Below are 19,403 nucleotides of genomic sequence, written 5' to 3'. Positions count from 1 at the left end.
ATTGTTTTTAGGATAAGCAATTACATTATTTATAATAATGCCATATAAATGCTTTGGTTGGCTCACTTGTATATTCACTTGATTTCGTAACTCTGTACATTGTATAATTGTCATATGAATTTCTTTTAAATTTTGTCCTTTCTTTTCTACTTCTATTACTATTTTTGTCAGTACTTTTATATATTATTATTATTATTATTATTATTATTATTATCATTATTATTGTTCTTATTAGTATTATTATTACTTTTTTAAAATTATTATTCCTTTGACGAGTATTATTGATATTATCCATAGCGCTGTACATATTAACATTAAGTAGTTCTAAACGATGCAAACAAAAGCATTGCTTGTAACGACAATAATAAGGTTCTTGAAATACAGAGGTATGTACGCGCAGTACTAGGCGCAAGGTAAAAAATTTCGTGAGAATTAAAAAAAAAAACTTTAAAAAAAAAAATCGTCTAACACACTTGCTTTGTGCTTATAGTAAATAGTTTACCCTGGATATGTGGATTAGAAGGTGACTTGAAGTAACACAGGCTGGTAAAATATCGCCCTTTCTAGAAGGGAGTGGTAGATGCCTGACTTTATCACCCTCTAAGTGTTCTGGCATACTTCAAGCATTAAAGTTTGCTCGTTGAAGTATAATATGATATGCCGAGTGCATGTTGGACCCAACTACACTGTTTTTGAGCTGTCCATCAATCGGTTTTTTGTATGTATACTTTTTTCATAATCTTTTTTTTTTCTCACCACTTTTTAATATTATTTTTTTTTTGTTGCTTATTTTTTTAATAAACACTTAATTGATTGATTAATGATTCGTAAGCTAATTTCTTACCAGATGAACATACGTATTGTAATGACAGGTTTTGTAGTAAAATTATCGCTACTTACGTAATTCTTCAAATGTTTAATATATTTACTTTGGCCATTATGCACTTAAGTCGACGTTTGCACGAAGCGTTATTTTAATAAAATATACTTTATTGCTTAAGTAATCTTCTTATTCAAATTTTACCATATTTTCTCTCTCTTGCTCTTTTTCACTTTTTATTTATTACAGTTTTACGATGATATATATATTTTTATCCCAATGATTAGTTTGCACTCCTTTGCGTGGAACGCCGCACCATCAACGACGTTCAAGTTAAGTTTGCATGCATGCAGGCCGCACTTATGGGTGAACTTATGTACAGTAATACAGTATGACAGTACATTTATGTTCAGTAACTGTGTAACATAGCTTGTCGATAAAGTTTTCAATCTCTACTGAAATTATGTCTGGACGTGGCAAAGGTGGTGGCAAGGTCAAAGTCCAAGACTCGTTTGACTCGAGCTGGACTCCAGTTCCCCGTAGAACATATCCATCATCTTTTGCGTAAAGGCAATTACACCGAACGAGTGAGTGCTGGTACGCCTGTATACTTGGCCACCGTCATGGAGTAATTGGCCGCTGAGGTTCTCGAGTTGGTTGGCAACGCAGCTCGCGACAACAAACAGACCAGAATCATCTCTCGTCATTTCCAACTAACAATCCGCAATATCGAAGAATTAAACAAGCTGCTCTCTGGAGTAACAATCGCCCAAGGTGGTGTCTTTCCCAACATCCAGGATGTTCCTCTACCTAAGAAGACCTAGACAAGCTCGTAGATTATCTAAATTTACTTTCAACAACAACTATACGGGTGAACTTACATTGCTTTTTTTTCTTGTTTTCTGGAAGAAAGTTTTGGAATGACGGCAGTTCTCAGGTTATACTTTTGTCACTGCTGATTGGAGAATCTATATATGAACTCGACTGTAGACACCACTTTTAGTGGTTTGTGTCCTTGTTGATTTAACCTGTTAAATACTGTTCAGAGATATTATTCTCCGAAACCATTTGTTTAAATAAAATTCCTCCCCATTTTTTCAGTATGGGTTTCGGTGCTTTATAGACGTGCGCCGGCAGTGTGAGATTATGCTCGCTCCTGATTCTACAAAGCCGGTCTTCGATAGAACTATATTGGATTTTTGACAAGGGCCAGTAACCTTCGTCACCACCTGTCCTGAGGGGCGACCGGTGGCCTTTTTGTTGCAAATGCAAGGAAAGGTGCAACTACTGGTGGCCAAAGAGGTGAGCCTGTGACCTCCAGAACGTTTTGTGTTCGTCGTCCCGATGTCTTCCGATCTGTGGAGCCGGGCCATGCCAGAGGTCAAACGATTGGGTGCCCTTGTCACAGCTCCTTTTTCTATGTATACATCGAGGTTGGAGCCTGTGAGGGGCTCCTAATCCAGCTGGATATTATCTTCTGGGCTTGATGTATATGATACCTATATAGGAGGAAAGATACCTCAACGGAAATATTCTTATAATACTGGATAAAAATAAAGGATGAAAAAAATTTAATATTTTACTGTATTTTATTTGTTTGGAATCCTATTTATCCCTTTATTTTGCAGATAAACTACTAGGCTAAACAGGATGCTGAACTGCTTGATTAGATTCATTTCCGTTATTGTACGTTGTATCTGGCCGTTGTGCTAATGTCCCTTACATATTGGAGAGCGGCTTAAGGAGCTTATAACATCGCTCTGCTTGTGATTTTATCTCGTTTGTTCACTTGTAACTACAAAAATTTTTTTTTTCTTAATTTATTATTACTTAAGGGGCTTAAACATGGCTATTTTGATATTATAAAGTAAAACGGTAGGTGAATCGGTAGATTTATTGAAGTACAAATTTTATTTAGAAAAAATCTCATTTATTAATAAAAATTGTTGTCCCCAGTAGGATTCAAACAATGGCCATAAAGATCGGTAGGTGGACACGCTACTAACAGATCCATCATCTGGCTTTTCATTTATAACTTTCTTGTTTTTTTTTTTTTGTGTTATTGTCCGTCTTGTTTCCGTAGGCATTTTTGGTTGAATCAGATGGCCGCGTTACACAATTGACTCCTGAAACGCTCGTCCTTACTTCTTGGGTTGTTGTCCATGCTGGCTTTACTGTTGTCTGTTGATGTTGGCCAGTACTTGCCTAGAATGACGGCTGTTGATTGAAGCAAGTTGTCTGCTAGGACACTTTCCATGTTGCTGCTTTTGACTTTCTTTATTTTATTTTATTTCCTTTAGAATTTTTCTAGATTGTATGCTCTAATTGTATTTTGTTTTCTTCGTCCATGGTAGCGATCAACCATTTTAACCCTGTCCTCACGATGGGCAGGACTGATCGGCGTCTCCGTTTGTTACTATTTCCTTTCTGTCTTGAGAGCATTACTAACGCTCTGTTAGCTTGTTGTATACCTAATTTGATTGTTCTCTGTATGCTTAATAGCTGCTGTTCATATATATGACTGGTATTCTATCTTTCAGTCATATTCTTCCATGCCTGAAGTAGGTCCTCACCTCTGGTCATTATGTTTGCTATGTCAATTCTTTTGATAACTTTTCACGACGTACTGTACATCGCCAGGTGTGATATATGCTTTATTGTAAGTCTTATATTTCCCTGTATTCTATTAAGCCTTCAGGGTTTTTTTTTCATAATAATATGTGCCTTATAACCACAATACGGTCTGTAGTTTAAGTTGATTTTTTTCCTTTTTTTTCAGGAAACAATTTTTTTTTTAACTATTTGTTTGCACTAAGCTCTTCTTTTTGAATCTGAGGGCCACAAAAAAAATTGCTTAGCTGGGAATATAATTTATTGCTCATAATTTGCTGACAGGTTGTGGAATGTAGTATGGGATAATGTCTGTAAATTGTGTCTCATGCTTGTTTAAATTCATAATCTTGTTTTACGTATTAGTGGTAATACTCAGAACAAAAATGGTTAAGTGCCTGTGCGACGACGTATATATGTGTTTGTACCTTCCTTCTTTTGCGTCTAAGAGCCGCAAAAAGAAGGAAGACATACTCTGTGTTAATTAGTGGTGACAAAAGGGTAGCCACTCGTCTGCTTTTATCTATGTGAGAAACTTTTAATTCTTCCTCTTTTTGAAGCTTGACCCTGTGTGAGCCGTAGTCTAATCCTATGATTTCATAAGATCCTACATATTGTGCATCGAATTTATTTCTGGTTTCTAATAAAAACGAATAAGTGCCTGTGCGATAAAGGATGTGTGTGTTTGTGTCCTTCTTTTTTTGCGTCTGAGCGTGGCAAAAAAAAGAAAGACATACTCTGAGTTAATTGGTGGTGACAGAAGAGAAGCCACTCGTCTATGTGAGACACTTTTAATTCTCCCCCTTTTTGAAGCTTGACCCTGTTTGAGCCGTAATCTAATCCTATCATTTTGTAAGGTCCAATATTTTGTGCATCAAACTTATTTCTGTGTCGCTCTTTTAGCAAGAGTACTGCTTCCCCTACTCTGGAGTGTTAAGAACTTGCTTTCATGTCGTATAAATATTTGGTGCGCAATTTTGAGTATGCCCAACTCATGGCTACGATACTCTGCAAATCTTGCAGTATTTTTGATAAGTTCTTAATGTATTCATTTGTATCTGTGTTTTTAGAGCGTTAAACAAGGCTCGGTAAGAGTTCTCACCCTTCTTCTGACTAGTTCATGTGGTGTGTGTCTTTCATGCACCATGGTGTTATATGCGTGCTTGCAAAGGTCTAACCAATTGATCCAATCCTTCCGATTTTTGCAATACGCTTTCAGATACTTAGTTATTGTATGGTGCATTCGTTCAATGCTACCGTTGGATTGTGGTCTGTGCGTAGTTGTGTAATATTTGTTAATTAAAAAAAACGACCAGGTGTGGGTCTCAGAACCCCCTGGCAGAAATGAAACTTCCAACTCAAATTTTATTAAACTAAAAATTGTATTATTATTCCGTATTTGAGCACGGGCATGCATAAAATACATGTACTTGTGTTACGCATGATTCGCGCATTCTAAGTACTTCCATGTTTGCTAATTAATTCTTGTTGGAATCATTGTATCCAACAAATATAAATTTTCTTTAATTTTGGCTACCATACCAGTAAAATAATCCACTCTACTTATCTGATTAAAATTAAGAAAAACAATAAACTTATAGCAATTTTCCATGGTGAAGTTGTTGTTTGTTAATTTTTCATTAAATTTGTTTTCTATGATTATTTATAATTTAGTATTAAAATTTATCCGTGCCTATAACTAACTTCTACTAATCTCAAAATAAATAATAATAATAATAAAAATAATATGGATTTTGGTCACGTGTCAATTATTCTTATAATAAATGATTGATCAGAAAATAAAAAATAAATCAATTTATAGCTGAAATATGGAGCTTTGCTTTCGAGATATGACTTATTATTTTTGGAGTTATGACATTTGTTTGTATAATTATATGTAACATATATTTTTGCATCTTTATAATTATTTTCTATACCTGGAATTATTTTTGGCCTATCTGGCTTCCTTTCAAAGTAATTAATTTTTTAAGAATTTCGAGAAGTTATGTAATGACAACAATTTTTCGAAAATTTTGTAAATCTCCATCATAATTTTTTATACACGGCACAGAAGAAAATTTTTTTTTTACCTGTTTTTTTCAAGATACAGTTGAAAAAGAAAATAATTGAGTTTACGTTTGTGCAAAGTTTAACCCCTCTGTATTTGTGCACCTCGATCATGTAGTTGTTCTTTAAAAAATACGTAAAAATTGTTGTTTTTAGCCAATTTCGCTTCTCTTTCGAAATACAGCATTTTTTTCTTGTTTTTAAAGGTAAGAAACATACATACCAACATACCCATATAATACATGTGTGTATTGGCATAGTTACAGTGATGCTATGCTATTTATGTGTTACATCCCGAATTGATGGGAATAACATTATAACTAAAAGCTATCCATCTGTCAAATTCAGATAAGACGTATTGTAAATATAAAGCAAGCTCATATGATAAGAGGAGCTCGTACGTCATTTATGTGTGCGCGTGTGTGTATAAGCTTAATGATATGCTGACATAGAATACGGCCAGCCTCGTTGTAAAAATGCATGTATGTATGAATGAATAGTTACTTGCTTGTTAATTGTTAGATTCTGATAATTGTCACGCTGCATTTCTATACCTGTAAAGCGGGAAAAGGAAAAAAAGAAGGGGGCTACCGAAGCCGCAGACGTTACGCGTCTCGTCCGTGTCCTTGTAGTTCCTCGTCCTCTGGATTTCTGAACCTGTAATAAAGAAGGGGGGTCTGCGCAGAATTTCTCTCCTTCTAAGGAAAAAAAGAATAAAGGGGACTTAATCACTTTTAGTTTTTAGAAAGTTGTTTAATCAAACTCTTTGCCCCGTGGTACAAAATAACTTCTTGACAATGCTACAGCAGTTCCGCCTTGCTACGCGAACCGCGAGCGCACGTTTGAGATCCTGAGACCAGGAGGAGCCGCTGCCCTAACGTGGTCCTGGCCACGTCACGTACGCACTCACACACTCGCGCACGCCCATGTCCCTTCCCTGCTAACTAAACAACCTTACTCTCTTCTCCCCTTGCCCTTTCCTTCTCGTCTGGTTGAATTTTCTTCGCACTCTCTCTCTCTCTCTCTTTCTCGCACTCTCTCTGTCTCCTGGTAACCTTACCCTTGTCCTCTTTTATCCCTAGTCCCGGTTCTCTTTCTCTCTCTCTCTCACTCTCTCTCTCTCTCACTATCTCTCTCTCTCACTCTCTCTCTCTCTCTTACTTACGCTCGTACACCCTTACCTTCTTTTTCATTCACTCTCCCAGTCCTCTCCTTTTTTCTGGACCTCGTTCCAGCGTTTCACTGGCGCTCGCGAGCCTTAGCACGACGCACGAAAAAGGGGGGCGGAAAGATACGATACCTTACGGCTCCGCAAACTTGTGCAGGTGGCGTATCGGCGTCTCGCTGGGGCTTGAGCAGCCTGGTGGTTTTCTGGTCGTGGATAGTCCTTCGGATCTCTCTCCTTTCCTCTCGTTTGAATCCTCCCTTTCTCTCTCTCTCTCTACCGAGAAGGCCGGTATCCTGGGGCATGGGCACAGCAGCGTCGTCTCTATCCTGATCTCTCTCCCTTTCTTTTCGTGACCTCGGATTCGCACACCGAAAAGGAAGGAAGAATAGTGACGCACACGATCTCCTTTTCCTTCTAAAACGAGTCAGTCACACACTTTCTCTCCCTCGGATAGGAAAAAAATTAACTCAGCTAGCACTCTCCGCTCACGATGGCTCTTTACTCGAGACTGCATCAGCCCGTCCTGCTGCAATCGCAGCGCATACATCTTGGCCCCTTTTCTTTCTCTCTCTCTCATACCCGAGGGCCACCGCTGGGGCCCGAACAGTAATGCGCGCGCTCACTCTTATTCTTTCTTTGCTGTTGCTGCTGTACCCCACGTCTCGTCGTCCTTTTCTCCTTTTTCCACGAGCCAAAACAAAAAAGCAATTCTGGGAAGGCAAGCCTTTGCCGGTGTGACGTCATACGCGTTGTGTCAGCTAGAGCAGCATGAGGCTGGAGGCCAGATTTACCTTGTTACATAATGCATACTAACTCAAAATTTGTAATTAACACGTTACTCCATTATATTCAAAATTGATTGTAAGATCCTCAGAAGGATTCATTTCAAAACTTGTAAGTTGACTATCTCAACTGAACTTGTATTTGGTGTTCTTATACTGCTGATGCAAGCTTTCATCATCACTGACCTAAAAACTTAATCGCACTTGTCAGAAAGATGCGACAGTACTGTTGTATTGTTATTTCCTAATTTGTCAAATCATAACATGTAACATCATCGTGCAACTGTCAACGCAGTCCGCAAGAACATCGCTCATTGGTTAACCTAATTTAACCAAAGGCCTTTTTTACTCACTCTGATGCTATGAAAATGCACCAGTAAGAGGAAAAATCGCTCTCTTTACATCTGTCACCTTTGTTCTAAAGTTTAAGTCCACTCTTGACTCTCGTGACTTGTGAGTACCTTTTACACGTAAAGCATAACGTGTTGGCTGAGGCAACTCGAGTGCGTATCGAGAACATCAATAGTATCGGACTACGCTAAGGAGCGAAGTACAGCAAAGGAGGCCCGTCGAAAGTGGTTTCGGCGATAGGAGAAAAAGCAAAAATTGCAACATCCTACTTGCCACGAACTCATTTGTTTAGTTTAAGGAAGCACTTACGGTTACCGCACGAAGCATTAGGGAGCTCCGAAGCAGCAGTAAGAACAATAAGTTATAGATGTAAGTTATTTATCGGTGATAAAATTAACACCGAAGCTTGTGAAAGTTACCTGATTAAATTGTATTTAAAAGAACAAATTATTTTTAAATTGCTGTAATAAAGAAAGACATTTATAAAAATTATCCATATTGTTTAAATAAAGATTAGTATTTAATATATAAAAACAAATTGAGCTCACAAGCTGAATCCTAAGAGACCCACGAAGAAAACTCAAAAAAAATAGTTAAGACCATACTCTGAACAAGTCCAGTCATAACAAATTGGCATCCCTTATGTGTTCTTCAAAATCTTAGTTTTGTTAAAAAAAAAATTTTTTTAAATTACTATCATTAATTAAATAAATTGTAAATTATTAAATCAGAAAAAAAAATTTAAAAAAATTCCCAGAAATAGTTGAGAAAACTCGTCAGTGGACAACTCTCTTATATAACAGTTTTTAAATGCTTTACAAGAATTTAGTACAACTAATTTATTAATGTGCATAAATCAAGCATGTCAACACATACCTTTTTATGACGGATACTCGACTCCCTTAAAAGTCTTTTTACAAGATGTAGAAAATGTAAGAACTCTCATAACAGCCGCTCAAGAACCTCTGTACATTCGCACAGTTATTTCTAGAGTTCAAGCCAAAGCTTAAGAGAGTGCAGTAGGTTCTATTTTTGCATCCAAAGCATCCAATTAATCAGTTTAAAAAACATCCAAAACAAGAATTTTCACCAACCGAATCATATCATGAAAACATGGCAGAACTTTTAAATACTACAATGGAACAAAATGAAACAGTTCGTAATTTTTATCATAAAATAATTTCTCTTACAGAAACTACCTTCACAGCCCAACTGAATTAAATGATGAAAAACTCAAGACAACACAAAAACCACAACTCAAAAAATTTGCACTACAAACGTTTATTAATGGTTTACCTGACTCGTGGAAATTAAGTATAGCACTTTTGAAACCCAAAAATATTCATGAAGCACAAGCTGCTTTACTTACTAAACGCACTTTCCCACCAGTATACAATAAGGCCAAGTATGTTTACAGGGATGTTTACCAGAATTTCTGTTCCTATCTTTACTCAATTCGACTGTCAACTTTACTCCTGTCTTTACACAACGACCATTAAAAAAAAACGTCAGATTTAATGACCCATTGACCCACAATAGAAATTTTTTCCAGCATACCTACGATAAAAATGGTGTCAAGATGACTCAACCAAAATTTGACGAGTATGATCGAAAAATTGTACATCTCACATTTAGCTACGCACCTCAACGACGATCAAGTACTTCTCCACAAAGCCGTACACCATCACCACCCTAGAATAATCAACCGAATTGCTATTATTGCCCTCCAAATTTCAAAGAACTTCCATATTTTCAACCACCACCCTTTTATCCACCTAACTACCCACAAATGTATTATCCCTATCCTCATACTCAAGGCTATGCTTACCATCAACAAGCTACATTTCAATACTACAACCAAAAACAGAACCAAAATTATAATCAAGAACGATACCGAGACTTTCGCCTTTATTCTACAAAAAACGAGAACGAAACTTGCTGGTTGGACGTGACTGTGAGTTTGAATCCGATGACGCGTCCGAAATTAATAATGGCAATGAAATCTACAGAGCTTTGCAAACAAGATCAATGTATTTTGGGAGATCTGTTCTTTATACAAGAAAGCGCTAGAATTGATTATGGATTAAATGCATTAATAGTCGAAAGCAGACCAATTGAACCTATACCTTTTCCATACCAAGATGATAAAATCAATTCTATAAAATTAATAATAAAATAAGAAAAACCCTTAAAATTGAAAACTAATTAAAATTTCGAATCAACTTTTCAAAAATTTATTATTCCATTTCACAATGAAGATAAAATACGCACACCTCCACGTGATTACCAACTAGAAACGAGATCACCGGCCTCACGTATCTTCGTAGAATTACTACTGTACCCGGAGTGTATATAGGCGGGGTGGTAGTACATTGCAAAAAAGGTCACTGTTATACGATAGCTATAAATACAAGAGATGACCCGATAAAAATAGAAATACCCGATCTAGAACTTGTGCCGTTTGATGTCATAGAATCTGAAGACTTCTTCGACACTGATTTTGAAGAAAACGATTTAAACAATAGAGCAGATCGCACTGAATTTATAATGTATAAGCTAAAAAGACCTCCTTACAAAAAACCATTTTATCAGAAATGAGAAAAATTGAAGAAAATGACCCTTATTATTTTACATTCCAAGCCACCTGGCTCCTCCTACTTCTATTATGACACATAAAATACCTATGACAGACGACCGTCCTGTATACTTGTATATGTCAAACAATACCGCTACCCTTTATCACTACACCAATAAATTAAAACTCAAATAGAAAAGTTATTAGCTGACGGTTCAATTATAAAATTAAACAGCCCTTTCATGAGTCCTCTTTGGATAGTACCCATAAAAGAAAGACCTGATGGAACAAAAAGATACAGATTAGTAAAAGATTACCGTAAACTAAACGAAAAAACTATCCCTGATGCTTATCCACTACCAAACATTATTGAACTATAAGAGCAAATCGAAGGATCAAATTATTTCTACGTTTTTAATCTAGGGAGTAACTTCCATCAAATAGAAGTTGATCCTGCAGATAGACATAAAACTGCTTTTAGCACACCTAACGGCCATTATGAATATGCAGAAATGCCATGTGGTCTATACAATGCACCTGCAACATTTTCAACGACTAATGGACGTAATTTTATCAGAACTGCAAGGCATTAAGCTATTTATATTTCTTAATGACATAATTGTATGTTCAAAAACTGTGATAGATCGTGTGACAAAAATTGCTCATTCATTTGAAAAACTTTCGAAATAAAAATTAAAATCACAACTTGACAAATGTGAATTATTAATGCCCGAAGTAACTAATTAAGGACATAAAATAGAAAACTATGAAGTCAAACAAGATTTTAAAAAATTTGAAGCTGTTAAAAAATTTCTGAAACCAAAAAATCAAACGAATATTAGACAGTTTTTAGGATGAGCAAACTATTACCGTCGTTTCGTCAAAAATTTTGCAGAAATCGCAGAGCCTTTAACGTCCTTGTTAAGGAAAGGAAAGAAATTTGAGTGGAAACATACTCAGCAAAAAAGCTTTGAAGACTTAAGCAGAATATTATGCAAGGCACCTGTGTTAGCTTGCGTCGATTTCAATAAGCCATTCATATTAACAACAGACGCATCTAATATAGCTATTGCGGCAGTATTAAGCCAAGGAGAACCAAGAAAAGACCACCCAATTGCGTATGCGTCAAAAACTTTAAATAAGGCTAAAAGAAATCAGTCTACAATGAAAAAAGAATGCTTAGCAGTGGTTGTAGCAGTCCAATATTTTCGCCATTACTTATATGGCAGAAAATTTACGGTTTACGGAAATCATAAACCAGTATCCTGGATTGAGTCTATCAAAGATCCTGTGAGTAAGCTCAATAGATTGAGAGCCAAACTTCGAGGTTATAGCTATACTTGTGAGTACAAACCTGGTAGACTCAATACAAACGCGGACGCCTTATCAAGAAATCCAATAGAATGGAATGAAGACGAAAGTGATAAGGATAATTCTTCAGACGGAGAAATATCATTAAAAGCTCGTTTGCTACCTATAAAACCTAAACAAACAAAAACTTCGATAGCTCGCCAAAATATGTCAAAAACCAATCTTTCTTATCCCGATACCATTGAAAGCATACAATCAGCACCTAAAGTAAGAAAAAAAAACCTAAAGATACATGTATTATATTAAAAGTACCTCGGGGTATAGAAGGTGGAAAGGGTGAATTAACTGCACCTACAATAGTGGAGAGATTGAAAGTGAGATGAAGAGAAGAAACACCAAGAGCTCAAATACAAGACTCGTCATCTGAACCCGAAACCGCGTCTACTTCACAGTTAAGCGACCCACATTACAAGAGCGATCATTTATGCCAAGCTTAATAAATGCACTTGAAGAAGAGACCCTTCAGAATATAACGAAAAACTCAAGTGACGAAAATTCGGAAATCAGTGAAATTGAAGGAGTAATAAAAAAATGTATGTTTTTTACTGAAACAAACTAATATTCTAATCAAACCCAGTACATCCCGAGCCAATGCCGTTAATCAAAAATCTGTATCATTTCAACAAGATGAAGACTCTACTTCTTCTGATGAAAAATTTTTAAATTCAACTACTATAAAACCAAAATTTCAATCTACTTTTCGACGCTCTGTACAAGACCAAGCAAACAATATAAAATAAAAATAAAGAGCAGTTATCCAATTCAAGAAATAACACTTAAATTAATTGAGATTGCGACAAAGAAAGATTTATTAAAGAATGGAACTAAAACTCATTATAGTGGGATGGTTACGATAAGAAAAATGAAATACGAAGTAAAAGCATTCTTGGAAAAATTCAATCTCTACCTACATCCTATACCGAACGTCATAATGGCAGTTACTCAAATCAAGAACAAATAAATTCACGTCCATTGTTACCTAATTTAATTCCTTCTACTGTAGTAAATGAATAGATCAATGAAACAATGAACGAATGTATTGCAAATGGAAATCCCATAAGAGCAAAATCTCCAATTAAATTAAGAGAAGTTTATCACCTATAGATAAAAATAGTAATAAAGAAAGAGACAAGAACCCTTCTCAATCGGAAAACATAGAAAATAAAATTGGTTACGATACCAAGAAAACTTTCAATCAAAACATTTTACTACAAACAAGCCATACAGCAGGATTAGAACCCATACAGCAAAATTGGAACTTATCTCGTAGCGGAAATGTAACAAGAAATAAACGTCCCGTTGGAATCCCTCTAATATAACTTATAAAACAAGTAAATAACCATTTTTAAGTTCTCGTAAAAATTTAACTTGCACAAAGGATAACTACATCCATTTTATTTCTGAAATTGTAGATTTAAAATCAATAAACAATTAACTACTATTAGATATAGAAGCTTTATCAAAAGAAGAATTATTAGATGTTTAACCAAAATTGGGAGATTTTATTACTATAAAAAATCAAAGTCGCTACATATTTTCACTAGTTGCAAACAAAAACTTTACTGATGAAATAAAACCTAGCATTTTACAAACCTGCTTTAAAAATCTTGCAGATGGAATATCAGTAAAGGAAATTAACACCCCTTGTGTTTGTAAGAAAGTTGAACTCACCGATAATTTCCCTAGAGAAGTAATGCCATCAATTTTATACGAAGAATTACGTCACCTTTCCCTTACAGTAAAAATTTGTTTTCACGCATGTTCTTATCTAACCATAAAAGATAGAAAGAAAAAATTAGTTGAATGTCATATAAGCTTATTCGGAAGTCATAGAGAAGTAGTAAAAACTTACAGAGAAATGAGATAAAAATATTATTGAAAGGGAATGCGCAACGACATTGCTGAATACATAAAAAAATGTAAAATTTACCAGGAAAAAAAATTAGTCCACACAAAAACTAGAAAACCTATGGTAATTACTGAAACACCATCAGAAGTATTTAACAAGGTCGCAATAGATACAGTAAGTCCTTTCCTACAAAGTACATCCGGAAATAAGCATATTTTAACAATGCAGTGTTTACTTAAAAAATTTTTTATTGCTGTTCTTGTTTCTATTATACAAGCAATAACTATTGTCGATATGTTATCAAGATATTTTGTTTCAACTTTCGACATTCCTAGAATTTTTCTCAGTGACAGATCAAAAAGTTTCATTTATCAAGTATTGACAGAAGTATCAAAAATTTATGGATTCCGTTTAGCTTTCACTAGTGCATATCACCCACAATCAAATAGTTTATTCGATAGAAGCCACGCTATGTTAAAAAATTTCTTGAGAACTAACGCTAGAAACAAAAATGATTGGGATAAAATGGTTCTTTCTAGAATGCATGAGTATAATACTTCTGTGCATTCAGCAACAGGCTTTACACCTTTCAAACTTGTCTTTGGTAGACAGGCGCGTTCTCCAAATCCACTTCCAGACGAATTCAAGTGAGAAACATACAGCTTATATGCTAGTGACCAATAAGTCAAAGCCACAGAACTTGGAAGTTGTAATGACAGTCTATGTGCTCAAAGAACCCCGAAAAGGAAAATAAGATAGATTTTATATCGGAATTTTTAAAATTAAAGAAATACATAGTAATAATAACATCATATTAAAATCGGGAAATGGAAGAATAATTAACAAACATATTGACAAAGTAAAACGTTGCTACCTATGAAAAAAGAAGCAAAGAAATTTTTAAAAATTGTTGTTGCAGATTACTCCGATCAATATGTTGACTAAAAACATTGCCTGTCTGTTTCTGCTAACACTAAGGCCTTGTATAATAAAAAGCAAAAAATTATGATGTTTATGACTCCAACAACAGCAAAAAAGAGCAAAAAAGAGATATCTGAAAAACCTTACGACAACATGCTCTTAGTAAATAATCCAGGTATATATTATAAATACATTAACGAAGTCAGACTATTTCGAACCGAATGGCACGTTACTATGACGTTCGATTTTCGTAGCATTAAAGACCAAACTGAACTCCATGAACAGCTAGATACTGTATTTGAACAGTGTACTCGAGTACTTGAAAATCAAGAATGCAAAAATTCAATACTAAGAAACACGTTAAATAATATGACTTGTTTAACAAAATCAACATACGAAGATGTAAAACTTTTTTTTTGCACCAGAAATACAAATACATAGTAAAGAAACAAGCTCCAACAATATAGTTAAAGTTATTCCTAGCAACATGATAATGAGACGAGCACCACTAGAATTCGTGGGGTGGATTTCGAAAAAATTATTTGGATCTATGGATGCGGATGATCAGGATAAAATAAATGTGGATATAAACAATCTTTATAACCCTACACGAACAATATCATATATAGAAAGAAAACATACTTATATTGTACGCTTAAATCTCAAAAAATTTATATAGAGTCAGAAAAAAACGGAAGACATAATGAAAAAGTTATAAAAATTTGGAAAGCTTAACCGAAGAAGCGTGCTGATTAGATAATGATAACAGGAAAATCGATTGTGAAATAAAAGTATTAGAATGGACTTAATCTTTAGAAAAATCACTATTTTTTATACTAAATTCCTACAAAACGTTTAATAGTGCAGTAGAAAGCACGTCTCAATGACACCTACGTCTGCTAATGAAACAAATCGAACAATTATCAAAAATTTGTAATAAAAGTAATTCATACGAAATAAAGTATACGCTACCATGGGACGATTTAACCGTATCACTTGAACGCCTGCACGCACTGTCGACAGTAAACGCAGTAATGATAGAAGAAAGATTAGCACTTAAACTAAGTTTTATGTTAATATGAAAAAAACAATGCAGTTATTATACCATGCTTTTGATTATAGTTTCAAGAAATTTACACTCAGATTTAAAAGGAAATGGCAACATTAAGACCTGACGTAGTAATCTGATCGTAAGCAATAATCTTTAAAACTTTTTGCTTACCGATGAAAAATTTTTGAATAATTGCATTAGAGATAAGAAGATTTTATATTGCTGACCAGATATGCCTATTTCCAAAGATACTAAAAATATTCTTACCAAACTCTCTTTATTCATAAACCCATCAACAGGAGCATGAAAAACTTGTCAAACAGCATTATATAAGTCAACCGAAATTTATTGGATAGTAATAAAAACCACTAAACAATGGTTATATTCTGCACAAAATACTACCACGGTACAAGCTTTGTGTGGAAGTAATCCTTCAATCACACAACCAACTGAAATTAAAATACAAGGTACGAGAATACTAACGATCATCAGTAACTGTATTGCTCATGCTCTCGGCTACACCCCTTATGGAATCACAACACTAGAATTGACAGAGACTTACTACTATCGATAACAGATTCCCTACAGTTAAGCAAATTTATTGAACCTCCCTGATATCAAAACAATCAAAATCGGTGATAATAACTTCACTCTAAATCTACAAGAGGAAGAAAGAACTGAAATAAATAAATGGGCAGAGTCGAATGAAACAATAGCGTTAAGTAGAATGGAGAAAACCCTAGATGATATAGCAATAAGAAAACAAATAAACTATGGAAATACAGCAATAATTTTTGGAAGTCTAATCGTAAATTTAATTGTTGCATTAGTCATTGCCTCAATTTGATTATGATGCATTTCAAAATAAAATAAAAAATCCACTTATTCACCACAATTTGTAAATAGAGCTCAACCGAGTAGATTAAATGAGCTTCAAATTTTTATAACGCGACACAATACTCCGAAAAAAGTACGAAAAATTGTGAAAAATCTAGCACCACCAATTCCCGATAGAACGACAGATGATTATTTGCCGATACAAAGCCACTATTAATTTATTAAATATCTGATAAATTAAGTGATGTTAAAATAAAATACATTAATTAAAAAAAAAAAAAAAGAATAAAAAATAGGCTTGAAAATAAGCACAGATATATAAAAGTATAGGCTAATACAGATAAATTTGATCAAGTCTTCTTACATTTTCTTCTTACAAACTTTACTTCAAACTAATATCACATTCCAATTTACAAAGTATAAATTCATGATAAGATTATCATATGCACATGTATAATATAGTATATAAAATAATAAAATTTTTTTTTATATAAAAAATCTAATTTACCCGATTAAAACTAAAAACAGTGATTTCCACCAATATAAAATGATCGCCACTATTACTGTCCATGAATAAGGAAAATAAATAATAAAATCGTTGATTAACAACTTTAAACTTTACATATCAACTTTACTAGAAGTAATTTCTCGCACTAACCGTCAATATTCCTCTCGAAACAATATCTCGCGATCTTCAAAATTAAAAAAGGTTCTTTCCATAAAGTCATCAAAAACTCCTAAGCCGGACCTTCGGAAAAACCTAGAAGTAACAACATCAAAGATCTGAAAAAAATGGCCGGCGAATAGAAAATACTAAACAAATAAATACACAAATTTTTTTTTAAATAGTTACAACATTACTTATACTGACTTTAATAAATCTCCTAAGATTGTATCGAACAGAAGTAACATGGAAATTGATTTGTTCCCCAGTCTCTACAGAAAGGTCGTTCAACAAGCGATTAAGTTGCTTTTTTTCTCTGTAATACTCCACCACACCAATTTAAAAAAAAAAAAATAATTTTCACAAATCATCAAACGCTAACAAAAAAAAAAAAAAACTCACGTTTAATGATACAGATCCTTGCGTCATTTTATTACTTTAATTTATATTAACGTTTAGAACATCTCAACGAACAAAAATCAACAAAGGTACGAAAAAAATTCTTCCAAACGGATTAAAAAAAAAAGAACAAAAAAAGATATATATACATAAAAGTAACTATCAATAAAAATTACACTTCAGTAACTAGGCTACAAAGATGCTGACGTAATGAAAACTTACTTTCGTTCCACCCAGGTAAAAAGAAGTAACGTAGCAGAAAAAATAAAAATAAATTTATATACGTAATAAGATATTTTACGCCTGAGTTCCATAATTATACATAATTAATATTATATTTAATTTTCAGAAAAACTTTTAATGAATGTTAAATCTCAAGCAAATAAAGTTTACAAGAAAATCAGAAATACAAAATTTAATCACATCGCTCCTCTTCTCATCCTTCACCTCCTCTTCGGTAATGCTAAGCCATAATCCTATAGTATTAGCAAACATTATCACTACTATATTCACTGCATGTCACTGGAAAACATTCTGTCCACACCATAAATATAAAACTTCAATTATTAAACAAACAAAAAAAAAAAAAAATTTAAGAAAGGGTGCGTTACATCCCAAGTTGATACGAATTATATCATAACTAAAAGTTATTCGTCCCTCAAATCCAGATAGGACGTATTGTAAATATAAAACAAGCTCATATGACAAGACGAGCTCGTACGTCGTTTATGGGTGCGCCTGTCTGTATTAGCTTTAAGGTAAATACTTCATGATTTACATCTGTCACCTGTCCTCTAAAGTTTCAGTCAAATTTTGACTCTTGCGACTTGTGAGTACCTTATACACGTAAAACATAACGTGTTGGCTGAGGCAACTCGAGTGCATATCGAGAACATCAATAGTATCAGACTACGCTAAGGAGCGAGGTACAGTAAAGGAGGCCTGCCGAAAGTTATTCCAACGATAGCAGAGAAAGCAGAAATCGCAACATCCTACTGGCCACAAACTTAATCTTGTAGTTTAAAGAAACACTGAAGGTTACCACACGAAGCATTAGAGAACTCTGAAGCAGCAGTAACAACAATCAGTGATAGGTGTAAGTTACTTATCAGTAGTAAAATTAACGCCGAACCTTGTTTAAGTGACTCGATTAAATTGTATTCAAAAGAACAAACTATTATTAAATTGCTTTAATAAAGAAATACATCAATCAAAATTACCTATATTATTCAAACAAAGATTGCTAATCAATTAAAAGAACAAATAAAGCTTAAGAGCTAAGTTCTAAGAGACCCACGAATGACACTTCAATAAAACAGTCAATACCATACTCTGAACAAGTCTGGTCATAACAAATGCCTCTATGCCTTTATGGTCTCTTGTTGCTAACTTATAGTAGCCCTTAATTATCTGTAATATTTTTTTAGCTAGTAGCGTTCGTGAGTTATTAAAGTATGGAACTGCTTGTTGAGCTTTGTCTTTAAAAACTGTTTTTGAATTCTTTCACAAATTGATCTCAAAGAGGTTGCTTTAGAATCTCTAAAGCTCTCACCAGCTCTACTAAATAAATATTGTTTGCTATCATAGTATTTGAAATTCTTGTATACCTTTTTGTTAATAAATAAGTAAGCATTCATGTTCTAAATAGTTTTTTACACATACTAATATCACGGCAATGGCGAACTACCAATAGATTTCGGTGTCACCCACCGACCACTCGTTAGTGTGCGATTCTTCCGCTTTTATTAGACCCCTTAAAATTAGAGATTTTGTTATCTCTGTCTTGGGAATGCCTAATGATGTGCTTAGTACCACAAGATTTTCTGTGTATCGGAACGGGTGTTCCATGATCGTTTGGATCTTATGAAATGTCCCATTGCAGGCTCTAGCCACAGTGTAGCAAGTCAATCCTAATTCTAGAACTCTAATTTGAGTAAT

The 19,403-nt window shown here is 34.3% G+C and overlaps 1 pseudogene; it reads left to right on the top strand.

The window, feature by feature from the left end:
* Nucleotides 1–1,283: 1,283 nt before the first annotated feature.
* Nucleotides 1,284–1,644, top strand: LOC106641626 (histone H2A-like; annotated as a pseudogene).
* Nucleotides 1,645–19,403: the final 17,759 nt, after the last annotated feature.

The sequence above is a fragment of the Copidosoma floridanum genome, unplaced genomic scaffold (genome assembly GCF_036245765.1).
Source record: "Copidosoma floridanum isolate Cflo_tuat_1 unplaced genomic scaffold, Cflo_Japanese_pri ptg000016l, whole genome shotgun sequence".
Classification (NCBI taxonomy): Eukaryota; Metazoa; Arthropoda; class Insecta; order Hymenoptera; family Encyrtidae; genus Copidosoma; species Copidosoma floridanum.
This window is presented reverse-complemented; position numbering and strand designations above follow the sequence as displayed.